General features: G+C 43.8%; 1 non-coding gene across 1 annotated transcript; it reads left to right on the top strand.

Annotated features, from left to right (window-relative positions):
* The first annotated feature begins 366 nt into the window (after positions 1 to 366).
* LOC123724159 (U7 small nuclear RNA) lies at positions 367 to 421 on the top strand. The gene has a single exon (XR_006756839.1). It is a non-coding gene; the product is annotated as a U7 small nuclear RNA (small nuclear RNA).
* Positions 422 to 13998: the final 13577 nt, after the last annotated feature.

Here is a 13998-nt window from a genome sequence, read left to right as displayed (position 1 = left end):
GAGGATAATAGGGAAGATGGGCGACACCAGGAGGGGGGTGGAGACAAGCACAAGGACAGGTGAAACAGATCAGGGCGTGACAACTATAGTAAATACTACAGTATTATCCACAAAAAAACAATGTCCACAAAAACACTACAGTGTCTGCAAAAACACGACAGTGTTTTAACTATAGTAAGACTACAGTATTCAATTTGCATATACCCAACCCATTCCCCTCCCCCATATCCCAATTTATGCCACCTATGAGTGAGAAACCTACATGCCAAGTATAGAGCATATCTTGTGTTCCCTACAGGTTATAGAAAAGAGCAGAAGCTCTCAACTATCCGTTCAGTCTCCTGTCCTACATACTTACAGGTTATGGAACATTTGCTCTTTTAGTACTTGTCCAGTAGGTTTCTTCAAGGAGAAAGCCCCCGCTTCTATCTCAAAGATGAGTGGGGATTTTAATCTTGGTAGGGCAAACTTACCACTTTTTTTATGCATACCAGCAAAGCTACAACATAACACTAAACAATACATTAATTGCACAATTATGTTGACAGTGCCCACAAACTGTTGGGGCCTACATAAAGCTGTCCCGACAGTGGAGCTTTCCTTTCAGCACCATGGAGTGAATCCTTACCACTGCTACACCTGGCTATCAGCAAAGCCTGTCTGGCAGCGAAACTCTTTTAAAATCCGTAGCTGATATGGCTGACTTGCTTAAATAAATATGGTTTCTACTGACTTGTGGATTTGTGTAATTCGATAAAAACCGCATTCTCCTTCAATAATACTGAATGCCGACATGAGTTTTGACTTTTGAACCACACACAAACATGATTACATTTATGTTCAGCAAATTCATGTTTGTTCTTATATCATTAACACTTAGCTCTAACTGTAAGCAAGTGCGAGCAAATGAGCTGCGACAAGGTAGCCCTTCGTTCAACAAAATGTCCAAATCAAAGCAAATTTTACACATTAACATCTGGTTAGCAGATGTTAATGCGAGTGTAGCGAAATACTTGTGCTTCCAGTTCTGACCGTGCAGTAATATCTAACAAGTAATCTAACAATTTCACAACAACTACCTTATACACACAAGTGTAAAGGAATTAATAAGAATATGTACATATAAATATATGGATGAGCGATGGCCGTAGAGTACAGTATATCCATATGAGATGAGTAATGTAGGGTATGTAAACATTTTATATAAAGTGGCATTGTTTAAAGTGACTAGTGATACATTTATTACATCCAATTTTGTATTATTAAAGTGGCTAGAGATTTGAGTCAGTATGTTGGCAGCAGCCACTCAATGTTAGTGATGGCTGTCTGATGGCCTTGAGATAGAAGCTATTTTTCAGTGTCTCGGTCCCAGCTTTGATGCACCTGTACTGACCTCGTCTTCTGGATGATAGCGGGGTGAACAGGCAGTGGCTCGGGTGGTTGTTGTCCTTGATGATCTTTTTAGCCTTCCTGTGGCATCGGGTGGTGAAGGTGTCCTGGAGGGCAGGTAGTTTGCCCCCGGTCACGACAGAAATTAAGGTAGATGTTAGTTCAGATAAATTCAGCAAGATGTTTGGGCCTTAACTTTATTCTTCTTTACGTCACCACAGAGAGAGAGGAAGAGAGAAAGATGCTGTTAGCCTACCATTTGAAGCATTTTCTTAGGCCTATGTGGTCTAAAAGGAAGGAAAATACAATCACGAGGATCCACTTTTATAGACAATATACAGCATAGACAGCAAACAAAACAACCCTTGCGATATCAACTGGAATTACATGGGTCTATTACTGAACATTCACTGGCAAACACGGTTACAGACCCAACAATGTTATATAGTATCCCCTCCTCGTGTTGAAAAAGCACATGAGCTAATTATAATACACAAAGTAAACAAAACAATGAAATGCATCACTCCAACATTGCCTAAAATGATAAGATACTAATGAAAGAGACCTAATGTATATAAGAAATAGAACAGTTGAGATGTACAAACTATGGCATAAGGGAACAATAAGCAGATAAGAGGCAAGCCCATAATTTTGATCAAGACATTTATGGGCGAACTAAGTTCTGAGGGGGAGAGGGACCAAATTCTAAGGGCGAGACAAATGGGCTACTAACAGCTTACTAGACAACATACTTTGTTACTTTGTTAGCTACAGTATAAATATCTCGCTGGCATATTAGATAATTTATGCAACAGCATACAAGACATATATTTGTGCTCACCGTTGTTGTGCTGTGCTCACTTGAACAGGAACGTGGCGCTGTGGTCCTTCTTGTGGGCAAACTTTGTCATCAAAGTCTGGCATTCGCTGGATTTATGGTGCTTTCAAGACAACTGGGAGCTCGGAAAAAAACAATGTTGAATCATGACATCAGTGATTTTCAGGTCGGAAAGTTGGAGCTCTAGAGAGAGGCCTGGGTTCCCGACTTGGAATTCCGAGTTGGATGACCGTTGAAAACATATTTTCCCTGTCGGAGCTCGTTTTTTTTCAGAGTTTGCGAGTTGTCTTGAACGCACTGAAGTCGGAGTTGTTTTGAATGCGGCAGAAGTCATGCTGGATTGACAGCATGGCCAATGTATTCAACCTGTGGCCGTTGACCTTGAGCCTTCTTGGACAGGCACTTCTAATGTAAATCTATGGCATCACCCAAGGGGTTTGAACTGCCTAGTTTTCCCTGTAGATTCTGTGGTGACGTAGTGTCCCCATGAGTGACAGAGCACTGAGCCAATCACGGCGCAACTAGAGAAAATTACCAATGTCTACGATCTGTGCTTTCGCTGGCTGCCCCTCCACCACAGAAAGCACTGAGCTAGGCTGAAACACCTGCATTTTGGATCTTACTCACTCAAGAAAGAGACCATGTTTATATGCGGCTTTATTAACTCAAGGCATTTTTTTATTTACATTATTTGCAAACTGATATGTAACACAAATTAATGGCAGCTGCAACTGGCCCGTTCGACGCCGACGCAACTTCGGCAGCTGCAACTGGCCCTGACCAACCTGCACCGCGTCCCTGTGGTTGTCCTCGAGGCCGGTGCCGTGCACCAGTTCCGGAGGTCTACGTCACCGGCCTCTTGGCGTCACTGAACTGTTTTATTACCCACACCTGGTTCCCATTTCCTCTGATTAGTAATTGTATAATTGTGCCCTTTGTTCACCATTGTCTTGGTCGTTTATTGTTCCCATGTCCGTTGGTCTTGTGAGTACCTGTGCTTTGTTGTTTTGACTTTCGTGCTGCGTGCATTGTGCACTTGTTATTTCGGGTATCGTCCCGTGTATTTATTAGAGGTTTAACCTCGCTCTTTTGTTTGGGTTACATCCCTGTGTTTTTGTATACGTGTTTGTTTTGGGCTTTGTCCCCGTGCCTTTTCATGGCATGTTGTATTTTTGGGTGGAGTATTAAAACCCCCCTATTACGTATTCCTGCGCCTGTCTCCAATCATTTATTTTTATTTATTTATTTATTTCACCTTTATTTAACCAGGTAGGCAAGTTGAGAACAAGTTCTCATTTACAACTGCTACCTGGCCAAGATAAAGCAAAGCAGTTCGACACATATAACAACACAGAGTTACACATGGAGTAAAACAAACATACAGTCAATAATACAGTAGAAAAATAAGTCTATATACAATGTGAGCAAATGAGGTGAGATAAGGGAGGTGAAGGCAATAAATAGGCCATTGTGGCAAAGTAAATACAATATAGCAATTAAAACACTGGAAAGGTAGATTTGACAATAGATGAGTGTGCAAAGTAGAAATACTGGGGTGCAAAGGAGCAAAATAAATAAATAAATACAGTAGGGGAAGAGGTAGTTGTTTGGGCTATTTATAAATGGGCTATGTACAGGTGCAGTGATCTGTGAGCTGCTCTGACAGCTGGTGCTTAAAGCTAGTGAGGGAGATAAGTGTTTCCAGTTTCAGAGATTTTTGTAGTTCGTCATTGGCAGCAGAGAACTGGAAGGAGATGCGACCAAAGGAGGAATTGGCTTTGGGGGTGACAAGTGAGATATACCTGCTGGAGCGTGTGCTACGGGTGGGTGCAGCTATGCTGACCAGCGAGCAGAGATAAGGTGGGACTTTACCTAGCAGGGTCTTGTAGATGACCTGGAGCCAGTGGGTTTGGTGACGAGTATGAAGCGAGGGCCAGCCAACGAGAGCGTACAGGTCGCAGTGGTGGGTAGTATTTGGGGCTTTGGTGACAAAACGGATGGCACTGTGATAAACTGCATCCAATTTGTTGAGTAGAATTTGTTGAGTAGTATACAACGTGACAATGCAAAACAGGTTTTTATTTTATTCATTTTTTGCTAAACAGGTTGGGCTCAAAACACCTGAATGACGAGTGACCACTGTCAAAGATAATAAAGCAAAAACACTATAGTAAATACTAGTCATATCCTAAAAAACTCTACAATAAATACTACAGTTTTCACTATAGTGTTTTTCCAGACTTCGGCCTGCAAAAAGTCTATAGTGAATACTAGAGTAAAGTCTGCAAAAACACCTACAATGAATACTATAGGATATAAATATAGTAATACTGAACTAATGCAACATTATTTATACCATAGAATAATTTTTTTTTTATGTGGGTCAAGGGGAGTCAAATGCTATCTCTAAAATGCTAATGGTCCTGAATCATTGAAAGGAGAGGCAAGAGAGAGGGAGGAAAGGCAGGAGAGGCCCTGGGTAGCAGTGTGAATTCAACTTAAAGCAGTGATCCCAGAGGCATCATGGAGACACAAATGGCTGGGGTAGCATTTATTTGAATTCGTAGCTCACTGTCAATGAAGGGTACACTTTACCTCACTTACTCTTCATTGCATCAAATCAAATTTTATTGGTCACATACACATGGTTTGCAGATGTTAATGCGAGTGTAGGGAAATGCTTATGCTTCTAGTTCCGAAAGTGCAGTAATATCGAACAAGTAATCTAACAATTCCACAACAACTACCTACTGTAATACACACAAATCTAAAGGGATGGAATAATAATATGTAGTACAAGATGCAAAAGATTGTATTAAATACAGTATATCAAATCAAATTTTATTTGTCACCTGAGCCGAATACAACCGGTATAGACCTTACAGTGAAATGCGTACTTACAAGCCCTTAACCAACAGTGTGGGGGCAATGGAAATAGTCTGGGTAGCCATTTGATTAGCTGTTTAGAGGTCTTATGGCTTGGGGGGGGGTAGAAGCTGTTTAGAAGACTCTTGGACCTAGACTTTGCGCTCCGGTACCATTTGCCGTGCAGAGAGAACAGTCTGTGGCTAGGGTGGCTGGAGTCTTTCACAATTTTTAGGGCCTTCCTCTGACACTGCCTGGTATAGAGGTCCTGGATGGCAGGAAGCTTGGCCCTGGTGATGTACTCGGCTGTACGCACTACCCTCTGTAGTGCCTTGCGGTCGGAGGTTGAGCAGTTGCCATACCAGGCAGTGATGCAACCCGTCAGGATGCTCTCGATGGTGCAGCTGAAACCTTTTGAGGATCTGAGGACCCATGCCAAATATTTTCAGTCTCCTGAGGGGGAATAGGTTTTCTCGTGCCCTCTTCATGACTGTCTTGGTGTGCTTGGACCATGTTAGTTTGTTGGTGATGTGGACGCCAAGGAACTTGAAGCTCTCAACCTGCTCCACTACAGCCCTGTCGATGAGAATGGGGGCATGCTCGGTCCTCCTTTTCCTGTAGTCCACAATCATCTCGTTTGTCTTAATCACATTGAGGGAGAGGTTGTTGTCCTTGCACCACACGGTTAGGTCTCTGACCTCCTTCCTATAGGCTGTCTCATCGTTGCCGGTGATCAGGCCTACCACTGTTGTGTCATCAGCAAACTTGATAATGGTTTTGGAGTCGTGACTGGTTGTGCAGTCATGAGTGAACAGGGAGTACAGGAGGGGACTGAGCACGCACCCTTGAGAGGCCCCCGTGTTGAGGATCAGTGTGGCGGATGTGTTGTTACCTACCCTTACCACCGCCCATCAGGAAGTCCAGGATCCAGTTGCAGAGGGAGGTGTTTAGTCCCAGGGTCCTTAGCTTAGTGATGAGCTTTGAGGACACTATGGTGTTGAACGCTGAGATGTAGTCAATGAATAGCATTCTCATATAGGTGTTATTTTTGTTCAGGTGGGAAGGGCAGTGTGGAGTGCAATAGAGATTGCATCATCTGTGGGGATCTGTTGGTGTGGTATGCAAATTGAGTGGGTCTAGGTTTTCTGGGAAAATGGTGTTGATGTGAGCCATGACCAGCCTTTCAAAGCATTTCATGGCTACATACGTGAGTGCTATGGGTTGGTAGTCATTTAGGCAGGTTACCTTTTTGTTCTTGGGGCACTATGGTGCTCTGCTTGAAACATGTTGGTATTACAGACTCAGAAAGGGAGAGGTTGAAAATGTCAGTGAAGACACTTGCCAGCTGGTCAGCGCATACTCGGAGTACACGTCCTGGTAATCCGTCTGGCCCCGTGGCCTTGTGAATGTTGACCTGTTTAAAGGTCTTACTCACATAGGCTGCAGAGAGCGTTGAACACAGTTGTCCGGATCAGCTGATTCTCTCATGCATGTTTCAGTGTTATTTGCCTCGAAGCGAGCATAGAAGTTATTTAGCTCATCTGGTAGGCTCGAGTCACTGGGAAGCTCTTGACTGTGTTTCCCTTTGTAGTCTGTAATGGTTTGCAAGCCCTGCCACATCCGACGAGCATCAGAGCCGGTGTGGTACGATTCGATCTTAGTCCTGTATTGACGCTTTGCCTGTTTGATGGTTCCTCGAAGGGCATAGCGGGATTTGTTATAAGCTTCCAGGTTAGAGTCCTGCTCCTTGAAAGCGGCAGCTCTACCCTTTAGCTCAGTGCCAATGTTGCCTGTAATAGATGGCTTCTGGTTGGGGTATGTACGTGCAGTCACTGTGGGGACGACGTCCTCGATGCACTTATTGATAAAGCCAGTGACTGATGTGGTGTACTCCTCATGCCATCGGGAGAATCCCGGAACATATTCCCATCTGTGCTAGCAAAACTGTCCTGTAGCTTAGCATCTGCTTCATCTGACCATTTTTTATAGACTGAGTCACTGGTGCTTCCTGCTTTAATGTTTGCTTGTAAGCAGGAATTAAGAGGATAGAGTTATGGTCAGATTTGCCAAATGGAGGGTGAGGGAGAGCTTTGTACGCGTCTCTGTGTGTGGAGTAAAGGTGGTCTCTATTTTTTTTTACCTCTGGTTGTGCATTTAACGTGCTGATAGAAATTAGGTAAAACCGATTTAAGTTTCCTTGCATTAAAGTCCCCGGCCACTAAGTCCCCGGACTTATGGCGGAATACAGCTCATTGAGTGTGATTTTAGTGCCAGCCTCGGTCTGTGATGGTATGTAGAACTCTACGAAAAATACAGATTTAAACTCTCTAAGTAGGTAATGTGGTCTACAGCTTATCATGAGATACTCTACCTCAGGCGAGCAAAACCTTGAGACTTCCTTAGATATCGTACACCAGTTATTGTTTACAAATATTCATATGCCCCCACCCCGTGTCTTACCAGAGGCTGCTGTTCTATCTTGCCAATAGTGTATATCCCGCTAGCTGTATGTTCTTAATGTCGTCGTTCAGCCACAACTCAGTGAAACATAAGATATTACAGTTTTTAATGTCCCGTTGGTAGGATATAAGGGCTTTCAGTTCGTCCCATTTATTTTCCAGCGATTGAACATTAGCTAGCATAACAGAAGGAAAGGTTAGATTAGTCACTCTTTGCCTGATTCTCACAAGGCATCCTGATCTCTTTCCGCGAAAACCTATGTTTCCTTTCCAGCGAATCACAGGGATCTGGGTCTGGTTAGCCTTCCCTGTAGCTCAGTTGGTAGAGCATGGTGTTTGCAATGCCAGGGTTGTGGGTTCGTTTCCCACGGGGGGCCAGTACGAAGAAAAAAAAAATGTATGAAATGAAATGTATGCATTCACTACTGTAAGTCGCTCTGGATAAGAGCGTCTGCTAAATGACTAAAAAATGTAAAATGGTTGGGTGTCTGTAGCAGACCTCACCACCCTCTGGAGAGCCTTGCAGTTGTGGGCGGTGCAGTTGCCGTACCAGGCGTTGATACAGCCCAACAGGATCCTCTCAATTGTACATCTGTAAAAGTTTGTGAGGGTTTTAGGTGACAAGCCAAATTTCTTCAGCCTCCTGAGGTTGAAGAGGCGCTGTTGCGCCTTCCTCAGCACACTGTCTGTGTGGGTGGACAATTTTTGTTTTTCCGTGATGTGTATGCCGAGGAACTTAAAACTTTAACCTTCTCCACTGCTGTCCTGTCGATGTGGATAGGGGTGTGCTCCCTCTGCTGTTTCCTGAAGTCCATGATCATCTCCTTTGTTTTGTTGACGTTGAGTGAGAGGTTGTTTTCCTGACACCACACTCAAAGTGCCCTCACCTCCTCCCTGTAGGCTGTCTCATCATTGTTGGTAGTCAAGCCCACTACTGTTGTGTCATCTGCAAACTTGATGATTGAGTTGCAGGTGTGCATGACCATGCAGTTATGGGTGAACAGGGAGTACACAAGGGGGCTGAGCATGTACCCATGTGGAGCCCCAGTGTTAAAGATCAGCGAAGTGGAGATATTTTTTCCTACCTTCACCACCTGGGGGCGGCCTGTCAAAGTCCAGGACCCAATTGCACAGGGCGGGGTTGAGACCCAAGGCCTCAAGCTTAATGATGAGCTTGGAGATTACTATGGTGTTGAATGCTGAGCTGTAGTCAATGAACAGCATTCTTATATAGGTATTCCTCTTGTCCAGATGGGATACGGCAGTGTACAGTGTGATGGCGATTGCATCGTCTGTGGACCTATTTGGGCGGTATGCAAATTGATGTGGGTCTAAAGTGGCAGGTAAGGTGTAGGTGATATGATCCTTGACTAGTCTTTCAAAGCACTTCGTGATGACAGAAGGGAGTGCTACGGGGCAATAGTCATTTAGTTCAGTTATCTTTGCCTTCTTGGGTACAGGGACAATGGTGGCCATCTTGAAGCATGTGGGGATCGCAGACTGGGATAGGGAGATATTGAATATGTCTGTAAACACACCAGCCAGCTGGTCTGCACATGCTCTGAGGACATGACTAGGGATGCCGTCTGGGGATGACTAGGGATGCCGTCAGCTTTGCAAGAGTTAACACGTTTAAATGTCTTACTCATGTCGACCACGGAGAAGGAGAGGCAGGGCCCGCAGTCCTTGGTAGTGGGTCGTATCGGTGGCACTGTTATCTTCAAAGCGGGCAAAGGTATTTAGTTTGTCTGGAAGCAAGACATCGGTGTCCATGACGTGGCTGGTTTTCTTTTTGTAGTCCGTGATTGCCTGTAGACCCTGCCACATACGTCTCGTGCCTGAGCCGTTGAATTGCGACTCCACTTTATCCCTATACCGACATTTCGTTTGTTTGATTGCCTTGCGGAGGGAATAACTACACATTTTATATTCGGCCATATTCCCAGTCATCTTTCCATTTGTTAAATGCGGTGGTTCGCGCTTTCAGTATTGCGCAAATGCCACCATCTATCCACGGTTTATGGTTAGCGTAGGTTTTAATAGGCACAGTGGGTGCCTAAGCTATGCAATTTTGTGCATCTGCAGGCAGTTTTGAAACATTATGACGCTTTCGAAATGGACTATCTTTGAGCAAACTACAAAACCTCATGACTTACATAGGAGTGGGTCGGAGCATGTGGGATCTGTTTGAGAAAAACAAATATGATCATTCAATCCCCTAAATAAAAGGGGACTAAGAGAACTGTTGCATATCAAAATGTATGCCTACAGGAACAGTGTAGAGAGGCTAGCACTGAAGTAATATGATCCAATTTTTTGGTTCTAGTCAAGATTCTAGCAGCCGTGTTTAGCACTAACTGACGTTTATTTCGTGCTTTATCCATGTAGCCGGAAAGTAGAGCATTGCAGTAGTCTAATCAAGAAATGATAAAAGCATGGATACATTTTTCTGCACCATTTTTGGACAGAAAGTTTACGTAGATGGAAAAAGCTGTCCTTGAAAGTCTTGATATGTTCATCAAAAGAGAGATCAGGGTCCAGAGTAACGCCGAGGCCCTTCCCAGTTTTATTTGAGACAACTGTACAACCATCAAGATTAATTATCAGATCCAACAGAGGATCTCTTTGTTTCTTGGGACCTAGAACTAGTGTCTCTGTTTTGTCTGAGTTTAAAATAAATAAAAATGATTTCAAGGTTTTACTGCTAACCTACAAAGCATTACATGGGCTTGCTCCTACCTACAGTATCTTTCCAATTTGGTCCTGCCGTACATACCTACACATAAGCTACGCTCACAAGACACAGGCCTCCGTATTGTCCCTAGAATTTCTAAGCAAACAGCTGGAGGCAGGGCTTTCTCCTATAGAGCTCAATTTTTATGGAATGGTCTGCCTATCCATGTGAGAGATGTAGACTCGGTCTCGACCTTTAAGTCTATTTTGAAGACTCATCTCTTCAGTAGGTCCTATGATTGAGTGTAGTCTGTCCCAGGGGTGTGAAGGTGAACGGAAAGGCACTGGAGTGACAAACCGCCCTTGCTGTCTCTGCCGGCCGGTTCCCCTCTCTCCACTGGGATTCTCTGGCTCTAAGCCTATTACGGGGTCTGAGTCATTGGCTTACTGGTGCTCTTCCATGCTGTCCCTAGGAGGGGTGCGTCACTTGAGTGAGTTGAGTCACTGACGTGATCTTCCTATCCGGGTTGGCGCCCCCCTCGGGTTCGTGCCATGGGGGAGATCTTTGTGGGCTATACTCAGCCTTGTCTCAGGGTAGTAAGTTGGTGGTTGAAGATATCCCTCTAGTGGTGTGGGGTCTGTGCTTTGGCAGAGTGGGTGGGGTTATATCCTGCTTGGTTGGCCCTGTCCGGGGGTATCGTCGGACGGGGCCATAGTGTCTCCCAACCCCTCCTGTCTCAGCCTCCAGTATTTATGTTGCAAAAGTTTGTGGCGGGGGGCTAGGGTCAGTCTGTTAAATCTGGAGTATTTCTTCTGTCTTATCCAGTGTCTGTATGCTCCCTCTAATTCTCTCTCTTTCTCTCTTCTCTCGGAGGACCTGAGCCCTAGGACCATGGCTCAGGACTACCTGGCCTGATGACACTTTGCTGTCCCCAATCCACCTGGTCGTGCTGCTGCTCCAGTTTCAACTGTTCTGCCTGCAGCTATGGAATCCTGACCTGTTAAAAGGACGTGCTACCTTGTCCTGGACCTGCTGTTTTCGACTCTCTCTCTCTTCCGCACCTGCTGTCTCTAACTCTGAATGATCGGCTATGAAAAGCCAACTGACATTTACTCCTGAGGTGCTGACCTGTTGCACCCTCTACAACCACTGTGATTATTATTATTTGACCCTGCTGGTCATCTATGAACGTTTGAACATCTTGGCCATGAACTGTTATAATCTCCACCCGGCACAGCCAGAAGAGGACTGGCCACCCCTCAGAGCCTGTACATCTTGTACACGGCAATCACTTGACTGGCCATGCCCAAGCCCAATTGTGACCCAAATATTACATAGTAAGAAAGATATTCCATTTATTAAATCAGTATGATATTATTATGGAGCATTTAAGTAAATTAAACAATGTACTCTAGATAAGCCATAATAATAAACCTGTATAAATAAAGGATATGGATCCAATATTAAAAGGGAATTTAACCCTGGGGGAATCTGGGCTTGTTTTCTTCTATTCTGAGGCATTACCTAGGACAGTGAGATATGTTTCACACATAATTGCCCAGGAGGAGGGGGGGGAAGTACTGCTTTGTGTCATTTCGCAAAGTCCCTATGTTATACTGATCGCACTTTACGTTAATTTCTGTGTAGATATGGTTGTGCTTGTTCGATAGAGCCATTGGACATCTTTCAGTGATGTTCCTATTGGCTTATTCATTGCTAAATATACAAACAGACACATTGTTTCCAGTCTCTGAAAGACTACAACTTGTGTTGGGCCGTTCTTTGTGCTCTAGCCCCTGTCACCTCCCCCAAGGAGTGCTTTTTTGAAAAGGAGGCAAACACTAACAGCAATCCTTTGGGCAAAACTGAAAGAACTGACCAGATGCAATGGCTTCAAGTGATTCCTGTCATTAACACAAATTCAACGATGGAGCACCTATTAGCGACATGGTGACATTCAATCATACATGTTTCAACCGTAATATAGCTAAGAGGATTCGAGTTGGATTTAGCTTATGTTTGAAGCTCATCTACAGCCGATGCCAGCACCAAGAGGTCGGATGACAAATACGGTGCCTAGTTAAGTAAGTTATTTTTCCTGCAAGCCACCTAGCTAGCTAGTTATCTTAAAATGATCTACTAAAACCCATATTTTGTATTGCTGGCTAACATACTGTGTTACAGTGGGGGGGAATTGAATTATTTTTCTGTTTACTAACCTAGCTAGCTATGTAGCTAGGTAGCTAGCTAGCTAATGACCTACTGGTAGCCATATCTATGACAAACAATAGAAGATGTTTTAAAATCTGAGATCTTTTGTATCTCGATTGTAAAACCTATTCGCTTTTTAGTCGTACATATGGCTAGTTACTAAACATCAAGCTACAACATTAGAACCAGCCACCTACAGTAAAGCTAGATTTACCAGCAAACATTAGCATATGACTGGAGTTGGCTAGCTAGTTAGCCGGGCGCCTGCTAACTTGTTCTGCACCACGCCTCGCATTTGTAACTTGTTAGCAAACATGTGTAACTTCAGCAACTGTAAATAATTTTACAAGCTGTATTGCACCTTGCCTATGCCGCTCGGCGATCACTCATTCATATATTTACAGTTGAAGTCAGAAGTTTTCATACACTTAGGTTGTAGTCATTAAAACTCGTCTTAACCTCTCCACAAATGTCTTAACTAACTATAGTTTTGGCCACTCGGTTAGAACGTCTACTTCGTGCATGACACAAGCAATTTTTCTAACAATTGTTTACAGACCGATTATTTATAATTCACTGTATTACAATTCCAGTGGGTCAGAAGTTTACTGTGCCTTTAAACAGCTTGGACAATTCCAGAAAATGATGTCATGGCTTTAGACGCTTCTGATAGTCTAATTGACATAATTTGAGTCAATTGGAGGTGTACTTGTGGATGTATTTCAAGGCCTACCTTCAAACTCAGTGCCTCTTGACATCATGGGAAAATCAAAAGAATTAGCCAAGACCTCAGAAAAAAATTGTAGACCTCAACAAGTCTGGTTCATCCTTCGGAGCAATTTCCAAACGCCTGAAGGTACCACGTTCATCTGTACAAACAATAGTATGCAAGTATAAACACCATGGGACCACGCAGCTGTCATACCACTCCGGAAGGAGATGCGTTCTGTCTCCTAGAGATGAACATACTTCGGTACGAAAAGTGCAAATCAATCCCAGAACAACAGCAAAGGACCTTGTGAAGATGCCGGAGGAAAAAGGTACAAAAGTATCTATATCCACAATAAAACGAGTCCTACATCGACATAACCTGACAGGCCACTCAGCAAGGAAGAAGCCACTGCTCCAAAACCGCCATAAAAAAGCCAGACAATGTTTGCAACTGCACATGGGGACAAAGATTGTACTTTTTGGAGAAATGTCCTCTGGTCTGATGAAACAAAAATAGAACTATTTGGCCATAATGAGCATCATTATGTTTGGAGGAAAAAGGGGGAGGCTTGCAAGCCGAAGAACACCATCCCAACCGTGAAGCACGGGGGTGGCAGCATCATGTTGTGGGGGTGCTTTGCTGCAGGAGGGACTGGTGAGCTTCACAAAATAGAATTGACCCAAGTTAAACAATTTAAAGACAATGCTCCAAATACTAATTGAGTGTATGTAAACTTCTGGCCCACTGGGAATGTGATGAAAGGAATTAAAGCTGAAGTAAATCATTCTCTCTACTATTATTCTGACATTTCACATTCTTAAAATAAAGTGGTGACCCTAAGTGACCTAAC

Source organism: Salmo salar, chromosome 09 (assembly GCF_965601325.2).
Source record: "Salmo salar chromosome 09, fSalSal1, whole genome shotgun sequence".
Classification (NCBI taxonomy): domain Eukaryota; kingdom Metazoa; phylum Chordata; class Actinopteri; order Salmoniformes; family Salmonidae; genus Salmo; species Salmo salar.
This window is presented reverse-complemented; position numbering and strand designations above follow the sequence as displayed.